Genomic DNA, 11,837 nt, shown 5'->3' with positions numbered 1-11,837 from the left:
GTTAATTGCTATCAACACTTTGACAACTTGAGTAATATACTAGAAAATGTTTATGTAATACCATAGGGACTATTACAGGAAAATAAGGAAAAATATCTCCTAGTTCACTAGTTGGAAAGTACTTTGTAACTTATTTCAAATAATAGAAAAATTTAATTTAAAATTACAAAAACCAAGGTACTGACTGTTGCTTAGGTGCATTACATTTCTTAATTTGTTCTAATTTAATAACAGGCTCTTGAGCCTAAGATGTTAGACAACTACGTCTCCTGCTTTCATTGTAAAGATCCAGAATGTTCTTGTGCATTTAAGGTATAAAATTGTTGTTAGTGTAGGTTAAGCAGTTTCCCGATTTTGAGGGTTCCATAAATCTTTTAAGGTGAGCCAGCAATCTTACATCATAGTATTAAAGCTACTGCATATTGCCAGCTGTGATTCTTCCATTAAACTGGGAACTAAAGGAACTTGTTTAACTGCTTGCTGCCATATTTTAGCTTAGAGAGTAATTTGGCATTGAAAAATGGATTTAAAAGTACAGTGATTTGCCATCATCTCACAATTAACAGTTAAGTCTTGCGAGAAGAGAAAGAGATTTGGGGATGATTCTGGAAGAGATGTAAAAGCATTAGAGTGGTATAAGTTATATGCAAGACTTACTGGTCACTACAAAGTAAGATGAGAATAATCTGGGGTTTTTTATGCATTGCATCAGGAATTATTAATAATGAAATAGTATCTTATCTTCTTATCTCCCCAGAGATGCATCACTGAAAGAAATTGTCTGGAAAAACAGCTTAAGACACCTTACTAGCTGAAAGTCTAAGAGCAGTCCTTTCCTAAGGAAACTTGTTTATTCACAAGCTGAGAGATTTCAGACAAAGGAAGAATGTTTGCCTTTGCTCTAACTTCCCTGGCCAGTTACAGCTTTGCCAAGAAGTTACGGGGGGACCCTTGTCAGCATTTTGTCTAGACTTTGCCTAGGTCAGCCCCTTGAAGGAGGCTTAGAAAGTCTCTATTCTCAGGTTCTGTGGTTCTTATACACTGTTTCAGAAGGTAATTTAACATTTTCTATTACTCATCTGAATAAGACAGGTAAAAACTTCATTTACACTTGTGATGATTATAGTTTTCAAAGTTTCAATCAAAGGCAGCAAGCAAGATACTTTTAACATTATTTTGGAAATTTTATAGCTTTATTCTTGCACTTGCCATCCTTGAATCTTTACTGACAATGTGATCTGATCTTTAATGAACCTTAAACAAAAAAACTAGTTATGTATAAGAAATTTGCCATGTTACTCAGATAACTAATTGCTTAGGTCAGGGCAGTTGGCCCACAGGAATTTTTGTCTTTTTATTTTTCCTGCCAATATTTTTTAGTTTTCCTCTAGCTAGCTTAGTATACATTAAATTAAATGGGGCTCTAATGCTTCTTTCTGTCTCTACTCTGTTTCAGTGTTCACCAGTTTCATCAGAAGATGTTCTAAGAATCTTCTACTTCTTTTTCATGTTTCCTGAGCCACTTTCAAATTAATTAGGCGGTATAATTTCTCCTTGTGTATCTTCACACCTTATTCTTATTTTGGCAATTTTTACACAGACTGTGTAACACTTTTGAATAAAAACATAGAATAATTTTAGGTTAGACATATCAGGACAGGTTCTCTAAAACAGGAAATAGGGCCTACTGACATCTTGCCTGTCTTTTTCTCCTAGAAGGCTTTTCTTTTTGATGTAGCCCTAAGATGTGATTGATGTTGGACAGCTGAAATGCCTTAAATCAGTTGCCTCATTTAAATGCCGTACTCTGGAAATACTGACAGCATCCAAAAGACAGAGATTTTTTGACCTGAAAGTTAAAGCATAATATTTAATTTGTTGGCCCAATAAAAGGCATTGCATTATCTACCTTGTCAGTAGACACTGACATTCATAGTTCTTGGCCCTTATCCTAGAACGCATAAAATGCTCTTGATAAATTACTTCTGAAAGGGCTGGATAGACAACAGGCACAGTGACAGCAGCATATCTCTCTTCCCTGCCTCATTCAAACAGGAGAGATGGTGTGTTTAGTTTCTCCAGTGCGGGATGTTTCAGGATGATTGCTATAATTGAATCTGGTAGCAGACATTTGTGACTTTGCAGATGTTGTAAAAGAGCTTTTGATGTTTTCTGTCTTGAGTTTCCTGGAGCAGCCCCCACCTCTTCCCACCCAGAGGAATACCAGCTGAGGTAATAGCATTTATGTTTGTGAAGGAGTCAGTCCTCAAAGTGCACACCAGACCAGCTTTTTTGTGGGCTTATTGGCTTCCCATAGAATGTCAAGACAAAACTAGGGATTCAGCACTGTCCAGACTGTGTTTTCAAAGACATTCCTTGATACCTGTCTTTTTAAAGTGGAAATCTTGTCCCAAAAGTTGTTTCTGCAGGAAAGTAGTGGGGTGAGAGAGAGCTCACTGGCTCTGGACCAATGCAGTGCAGGAATATTCTGAACTAGTCATGAGCCAGGGCTTAAAGTTCAGCACCACTTACTAAAGAAAATCCAAATCCAGGCCCCACTAAAATAAAACATTCTGTAACCATTCTTCTGGAAAGTCAGAGAAAGATTGGACACTGTTTATGCAGCCAATGGTCTATAAATTCAGGGACTGTGAAAAATGCTTAGATGCTACAATGAACTCTGTTTTTACAGGTCCATGGAAGAGATGCCATTTTAGTATAGGCTATGCAGATTTGAACTGATATATGGAACTACTCTACTCTCATCTCTAAAGATTGACACCCTAACCAGCAAAATCTGAGGGCAGAGAATGATATGAAAGATAATTCATTAGCTGCTGAGAAATGCTCTATTTCAGTAGGTTATAAAAAATAGAATGATTTAGGTTGGAAAAGACCTTTAAGATCATTGAGTCCAACTGTTAACCTAACATCTCCAAGTCTATCACTAAACAATGTCCTGAAGTGCTACCTCTATGCATTTTTAAAATACATCAAGGAATGATGACTCCACCACTTCCCTGTGCAGCTTGACGGCCCTTTTGATAAATAATTTTTTCATAATATCCAATATAAACCTGGATGATGGTGTGATCCCACTGGAGCTCTGTCTGGGCAGTCAAGGTGGGTGAAGAGCTTGGTGAGGCAGCAGCTTTCTGCTCAATGGGTAATAGTGCTCCTTGGCTGAGCTGCCTGGGCTTCAGTGCCCTTCCTGTGTCCCTTTCTGCTCCAGGTGACATTCTATGCCCTTGCTGACACACCACACCCTGGCTATGGACACTCCACAAGGACTTATTTTATAGGGTTGGGGTGCTTGGTTGACCTGGCTTCTGGCCTTCACCCAAGTCTCATTTGACTCCGTGGCTGTGAGCTCCTGGCACATGTCTCTGCTCCCCTGGCATTCCCCTAGATCAGGAAACACCCATGTGCACCACACTAGATCTTCCCACTGCAGCAACTGAGAACAAATCTCATACGGGAAAAAAAAAATTCTACCTTTTAAAATCTCTCAGGTTTTTAAGTATAGGTACAGATGATGTACTTGCTTTTCAAAAGGTATTATAGGTGAAATATTGTTGACCTCTGTTGTGGTTTTTTGTTGGTTGTTTGTTTGGATCTTTTCTGGAAATGTTTTTGTTTCTTTTTCCTCTCTCTACATATTTTTAATTAAACAAATGAAAAGAAACTGGCTGAACGTGCATGTTGTGGGCCTTCTTGGGTTGGAAATGCAAAAGCTCTTTTAGCATGCAGATGTTCATCTAAATGACATGAGACAGCCTTTAAAATAAAGCAGATGCTCTATAAATGTTTCCTATGTCCTGAAGTCCAGTAAGAACTTTTTATTAGGGATCTTAGAGATGAAAGAAATGGAAATTAATTAAAATACTACTCAGAAAATATGACAGAGTTCATGTAGTAATGATGGGAAATAGTCTGATTGAGTTCTGCAGAAACCTTAATGTGCCTTCAAAGAATCTCAGATCTAATTCAGTTTTGTAGGTTGGAAAGTCATGAACACTAAAAAGGAAACCTGTAATCTATGTGGGATACCATTTGAATACAAAAGAAAGGTTATGACTTTTCTTTTATCTTCTCTTTCAGGCCTTTCCCAATAACTGTGAAAGAATGCAGAATGAATCAGAACACAGTAATTTATATTTCATTTGAATGCAGACAGTATGTTCTGTGCTAAAGCCTTGGACTTAGCTCTCACAGCAGAATATAACTTTGGAACTACTGTACAGAAAGACCAAGCCTGAACTAAGTAAGTATTAGAAAATATTCATCTGCTCACGTTTTATTTCTTCAATCCAACTAGCTATTCCTCCATTTTTCAACTCTTACAAATGTGGGGGAGAGTGTGAACTCCTTTTTAACTTAGAGAAGTAAAATTTTAGCTATTACTGCTCTTTGGTGCAAGAAATGTTCTATGGAGAATTTCAATATGTATTTTAACAGACTAAAATCTTAGGGAAGAATGTTTACTGCAGAAGATTTTGTCAAAAGAAAACCTTGACTACACTACATAAAATGCCTTTTTCTGGTAAGCTGCTGAGAATTTTGTGGGTTTTTTTTTCAAAAACAAATACATACTGTCATCTGATGTTTCAGATAATAACCATTTTTTTTTTCCCTGGAGATTATACCTTTGTATACTTATCTGAAAGGTGTTTACATTACTTTAGCATCACAACTTTCTTATAAGGCAGAAAGGTGTTAGCCTTCTGACATGGGCAGGAGAAGTGGGTTAAGTGCAGCTATTAAGTAACTTCTATCAGGTCATAAATGGAGTCACTGCAGTGTCACCATGATGCAAGATCAGTGAATGTATTCTTTTATCTATTGGGCCTATTCTCATATACAGACTCTGTTGTCCTCAGGGATCATAAAGGTAGATGTATCAGTAGGAAGGTTTGTCACTTCATAAGTGGTAGATGAAATAACGAAAAAAATGTATCCAGTGGGGCATTTTGCTTCATTGTAAAGGTTGAAAAGAAGAAGATGATATTTTTTGTTCTTTAGAACAACCAAACAAGGTGTTTGGTATAGCAGGAATCCTATGATTAATTAAAACCAGTGATCATTCATGTAAAAGTTTTCTTTTCATTGAAGAAAGACCATTTTGAAAAAGAAAAATGAAAATATAAAGAACAAATCTAGGAGCATAGGCCAACCTTTCTGACACACGAGTAAGAATAAGAAAAAAAAAAATATGTGGAAGATGAGTGCTCTTCCTAAGGAGAATTCTGTTCTTGTTCAGGTTAAAAAAAGGATTTCAGTTAGGGCAATGATTTTCATTTTATGCTATTGCATTTAACAATTGCGTGTTGAAGTTTTGCTCTTGTAAGTTCATGTATTTATAAATCAATTTGAAAAAATGAAAGAAAAAAAAAAAAGCAGGTTGCTTCAGCAAAATGCATCTGGAGACGAGAATGAGTCGTGGCAGGTTATCAGTCTAGTATGAACTATTGGTTCCCTCCTGTGTTAGAAGAGATTCTGCAAGAGCAGGGATCTATCAATGAAGAAGTTAAATGTCATGATCAAGCCCACTGAAAACTTGGTCAAATAAAGAAGTAGCTCTTAGGGAAAGAGGAAAAATAAAAAAAAAGTAAAACCTCAAAAATAAGAAAAAAACTCCTAAATTTTTTTCCACTTTAGTGAGAGATCTAAGAAACCACCAAATAAACAATTTGGTGTTTATTTTAATATGAAGCAAATTAAAAGGTAAATCAATTGCAATACAGAATTACCTAGCAATTGAGGTTTCTGAAACTAAGTAGCCTATTAAAGAAGGAGAAAAATGTAAGCTACTAAAGAAAGCCAGAATCCAAGCAGATGTGCTTCCATAACAAGAAATATGCTGCTGCTTTTCAGTTTTCTTAAGACAGGCAATTAAATATGGCCATCAAGAAGTATGACAAGCCTTTATTGCTTGAGCCTTATCTTAAGATTCATAGATCAAATAGAGCAAGATTGGATAGTTGAGTCAAGTGTGTGTCCTGTGTTATGGTGAAGTACTTGATCACAAATCACTTCCGTAGCCTGAAGATTTGTGGCTTTTCTGAAAAAGCTGTTTTCTTACTGGTGCTTTAATCCATACTGTCAAAGGTCTTTTAATCCTCAATTTACCTCCAGCTAGGTTTGTTCATAGGATTTATGCTTTTTAGGAATGCCTGAACACTTACATTCTAATTCCCTCAAAATCATCCATCCATCTCCTTGTCAATTTTAAAGGTAAGACTGTACTCTGTGTGTCGTTAGCTGGAGTTGGGATGGATTTGGGATCAATTTGCAGGCTTCTTGACTATGCAGTGGTTTGAGTTTTGGGGTAGAAACAAAGAAGGACCCCCACAGAGCAGTAAAGAGACAAGTAAAGGCTTGCCTGGATGTCCAGAAGCAGTGCATTTTCCCTGAGCAAATGCTTGCTGCCAAGGTGTTCAACGCCATATCTGCTATTTGGATCTTGGTTAGCAGTAAGTAGATCTCTTCTATGTGGCTTAGTAGCCATATGCCTCTGCAGCGGTTCGGCTTTTTCCAATGGGTGCAGCTCCGGCCAGCCCTGCCGCCACTACATCCAGGGGCTCACTTTGCCAGAGGCGTGGGCAAACTCGACAACGGTGCGGATGGTGCGCAGAATAGAAAGGCGGGACTCTCAAGGTGTGCAACCAAGGGATGCGTGGTCCCAAGGCAGCGTTCCGGAGAGAGACGCTGGCCTCAAGATGGCACGGCTTTTTATTGAGTAGGTTCGGGGGTGGGATCGCGTGGGACCAATTAAAACTCTTTGCCAACGTATAATGAGGGATGCAGAACTTTTGAACCAGTAACAGGTAACTTGGGGAGGAGGAATACATGATGAGGGGGTGGGGAAGTTATATAACTTAAAGATTGACAGGTAACCGAAAAGTGGCAAACAACTATTATGGGATGGGGTTACCAGGACAACCAAGATTTTGGCGGGAAGGTTTGGGGGAAGGGGGGAAGGAGAGTCTGAGGGAAGGGGAGAAGGAGAGGGAAGGAGAGGCCATCTTAAACAATAGAAATAAATACAAAATTATAAAACACAAATTATAAAACTAAACTGGAGCAGTGAAAACCCAATTGGAATTGAATTTAAGCACCACCACATGCCTCATAGTTCATCTCTTTGCTATCAAAGAGATATCCTCTATCTTTGCTATCCTCTATCACGGAATAGACTGGGAGCTTTGTGGATGATAATCCATATGTAATCACTATGTAGAGCGTATGGACTGACAAGCAATGCTAACACAGGAGATTCTTCCTTATATACCACATTTTGTCCATATGGATGATACGGTCTGTTTGCCAGTGACTAAAGAGGACAAAACCATGTTCTTTGATTTATGTATTTATTACTCAACTACAACAATAAAAAAGGTGATTGCAGACAAAGTTTTCTGTGGAGATGGGTTTGTTTTATACTCAGTATTGAGGGTTTCATCTTAGCAAGGACATTGGCACATTTTTAGCACACAGCATGTGTCTGGCTATCTATGGAGTCATTGTGGGCCTGGTAGGTCACAGATTTAGTGACAGTCAAAAATCTTTATCATCATTTAATTTCATCTAGCATGGTCTCTTATCATCATTTAATTTAGCTTCCAAATGAAGAGATTTGGCTAGTTTTCATTCCAATGTGAAAATCTTTTAACTGCACTTCAAATGGAAGAAAGTTGCTCACTTTGTTTCTGACTGAAAACTCAGCAGGGAAGAATGATTTTTGGAGTGGTAAGAACTAAACAGTCTATGTCATCTTTACTCACCCTAGTAAGATAAATTTCTTGCAGATCACATCATTACACATCCCAAGGTGGACTATTACTTCCAGAGCAAGCCAGAAGCAATGAATAAGTCAGCTTCACTTCCTTGCAATGCTAGCAATATCTTGGTTTATAGTGCCATCATTAGCTACATCAAATATGTCACATAAGTCTGAAGTCATGACATTGCTTCCCCTAAAATTTGGAGAAAATCACTTGCTTTTATAATGAAATGTCATTTGTGGTGTGGGCTGTGCTTTCTAGATGTGGCCTGAAACAATTTTCATAGCAGCTGAAGTGTCTATTTATTGAGTGTAAGGGAACTAGAGGCCAAATGCATTACATCTTTTCAGCTGAATTCAATTTGTGATTCTAGAATGACGACTAGGCTTTCACTAACAAAGCTTGTAGTGAGGATAAGGACAGAAAAGATAAGCCCTTTGCTCTTTTCGCTACTCATTTCAGGCACTGAAATGTGTCTGAACTTTTACAAAGGTGCAGAACAGCATTTCAGGATATTTTGAATAGTCTAATCTTCTTAATGGGCTTTTAAAATATCTGTTCTTGCTGTTTTTCAAGTTGCAGCTTATTTTGGCTTTTATCTAACACGTCTGCTTTTACTCCACTCCTGCATTGTGATAGCCAGAGACTCCATATATCTGTGTTTCAGGAGAAGGAAGATGAAACACCTGTTTTGCTTTGTTTTTTTAACCTAACACTTTTTGCTAGAGTACCATGGCATTCACTTGTTTGTGTATTTTCACATTTCTTGTTGCTAAAACCACTGTTCAAATTTAACCTTCATTTTGCAGTCTTAGTAGCAGAGTCTCATATGGGTTAGTTGCTGTAGTTGCCAGATATTTTGATGAAGCACTGACCACTTTGTCAGGAGAGCATTGTCTCTGCTCAGGTTTAATATTCCATTCATCCTGCTGGGAGTTTTCTCATCTCTTCTTGAAGGAAAAATGGAGTTATAGGAAAGAGACAATATCTTCTATAACTGTAAATCATTGTAGGATTGATTTTGGAGGGAGGACAAGATGGGGAGACAATGGTATAAAGGTATAAGAGATAAGATATTTGGCCACACCAGGCAGACAAAATGGGAATTTTTTGCAGTGCAATACTGTATATTGCTTCTTTCAGGAAGGATCTTTCTCACACAAATATGACATCTGTAAGAGTTTGTACATGTCCAGCCTGCAGGTACTGCAGTGGGTGAGGAAACTGTGAGGAGGAGTTGAACTTAGACCTACCTGCTATGAATATTCTGCCCCCAAATGTGCCCCTGGGGGGACAGGGAGAGCTCAATGCACTAGAAAATGTCAGGGGGTTGAATTAAAGTCAGGAAAAGATGATTTTCTCATCAAATTGTGCCAACCTGTACAGAAAGGCATCAGTATTCAGTCTGAGCTGATAACAGGTTTAAAAGATGTAGTATAATCAGCACTGCCAGGAGACAACGTAGACACATCATTCCTTGTGTGCTGCTGTAGAATAGAAATTACATTGTCCCAAAAGGCTCTGTTGAAATAGAACTTTGAGCTTTCTGCTTTATGAAAAATCGTGATACTTGGAGACTGACAAACCAAAAGTTTCTTTTTTTTTTTTCTTTTTTTTTTTCTTTTTTTTTTTTTTTTTTTTTTTTTTTTTTTTTTTTTTTTCATACTTATCTGAGGAAGTAGAAGTTTTAGTATAGTAACATTTGGTAAAAGGAGCTCTTGATGGTGGCCTCATACTCTAATGCCTTCAGCAGGAAGCAACAGCCTAAACAGCCTCAGGGAAGGCTTTTAAATGGACTCCAGGATACCCAGTAGGCTCTGTTTTGAGGGTTTCTTTTTGATTTTACTGAAGCTAAAGCAAGGAAAAAAAAATTTAAAGGAAATATAGGTCTTTGACAGGATCTTATATACATCTTACTCTCCAGTCTCTGCTGAATGAATGGTGAGGTGATTGACACTGCCAGTTGGGATGCATGCAGAAATAAATAACAAAATGTGGAAGAGAAACAGTTTTATATATTTTCGGTTTTATATACTTTAGTTAGAGATCACAAAAGTTACAGAATCACGTGAGGTATGCAGAAATCTTCGGGTGCTTGAAAGAAGCATTGGCAGGGGCCCTTTTTCATTAGGTCCATTTATATCTTTGACTAGTTTTTAGAGTACAACAGTCTAACATTTGAAACCCACAGTCTCCTTTTAATGCTGTGTTACTGTGGAATATAACTTTTGCATAAGTGATGTGAGCATTGCTGAAAAGTTAGGAAATGTCTCAGCTATGAAAGTTGGATCTTTAAATAAAATTTAAGTGTCTGGGAGTCTTTTACAGGTTTGCATAGAATCAGCTCTTCTAATGAGATAAACATGAAGCCATAAATACAGTTCAATGTTATTAAAAAATAAATCAGAAATTAGCAATAACAGAAAAAGGCATGATTTCTCATTCTTCCTAAAATACAAAAAATGTATAAAATTTTTGCCTTGCAACTTCTGTTAGAATTGATGGGAGTGGAAAATTTTAAAATTTTTGATACCTTTATCCACGTATTGTAATGATTTCTGCATGCCCTGATCCCTAATTGTTACTTCTATTTAAAGAAATGGAATCTCCCTATATATTTGGTAAAGATCAATTTGATTCTGAGTGAGGATAAGAAAGGTGATCAAATGAGTGTCAGTTATGTTGGCAGCAAATAAGGGACAACTTGTAAATGAAGGGAAGTATGGCATCAGTTCTTCAATGGACCGGGAAAGCAACATGAGCAGTTCCTTGTTTTCCTTGTCTGCCTTTTTAGCTGTCTGTGTTAGTTTTGTATCAATTCATCAGCAGTGGCATTCTGTAAGAAGTGTCTCACTGCCTATCAGAGAAAGTTACTGCTCAAGACCACAGTGCCAGGCAAAATGGACATATTCTCTCTCTCCTTTCTCAAAGTATGAACTTCTGCTGGTGGGGCTGTCACTTTCTTAGAAGGGATTATGTTTCTGATATTTCTGAGAGCTCAGAGGATGATCCTAAATACCTCAAAGAGGCTCAGACACCAAGTCACTCTCTATGAGCTGAAGAGCAATCAATTCTTGATCAACAGGAACCAAATGTCAGTTTTCCCTGTCACACTGCACACACAAAATTGATACCTGCTCACAAAGTCTCCCTTCTTTCTCTCAGCTGCTGTTAGATTAACAGGCATCCTCACAGAAAAAAAATGGACCATTTTATGCCACATCATGGTGTGTTAGAAAATTTAGGTAGGATGATATTAAAAAACCTGGAATGAGCTTATCATCTGGGACCTTCAGAAATCCAACTGCTGGCAGAGCTGACCTTGTCCCTGGTGCAGGCGTGGCATGTTACTATCTGGTTCAGAGCTTAGGACTGAATTAGAGCTAATCATTGCAGACAGCATAGCAGGATAGAGAGAATAATCAGTGACATACATATAGAGTAAAAGAAAACTGTGCTAAGGAAGGAATGATTGTCTGGCCAGGTTTCTTTATTATTTTCTTGTAATGAAAAATTTGAGTTTGTTACTGACCTGCTGCTAAAGCCGGTACCATTAAAGTGGAACTGGAATGTTAATAGCTCAAGTATTTCTTTCTGATTATTATGGCTTAATGCACCTTTAATTAAATCTTTTGGAACAACTGTTTTGCTTTTCTTGGAAAGGTGGAAAAATGTTAGAAGTAATCCACTGTTAATTTAGGGATATCATTTTTGTAACCTTCAATGTAATTAGTAAAGGTTGCTTGGATATTTTGAAGCAAAATTAAATGTTAGAACTTTGTAATGCACTCTGTAATCTGTTTAGATGTGTACCTCTTAGCATGTTGCTAAAACACCAAGGAGATAACAGTAAGATATTTTTCCTTTCTTTTATTTTCTCAGAGCTTTCTTCATAGCAAGGACAGCTGACCATGTGAAATATATGCCACCAAATACATACCAATGAAGATGGAAGAACAAGAAGTGTGTTATCAAGACTGTTGAAGTTGATGGGAAAATTACCCTGTGTTCACCAGAGACCAGTGTGAACTTAAAATGAACTCTTGAGTGACT

This window comes from Zosterops lateralis (assembly GCF_965231275.1).
Source record: "Zosterops lateralis genome assembly, chromosome: 3".
Lineage (NCBI taxonomy): Eukaryota > Metazoa > Chordata > Aves > Passeriformes > Zosteropidae > Zosterops > Zosterops lateralis.
This window is presented reverse-complemented; position numbering follows the sequence as displayed.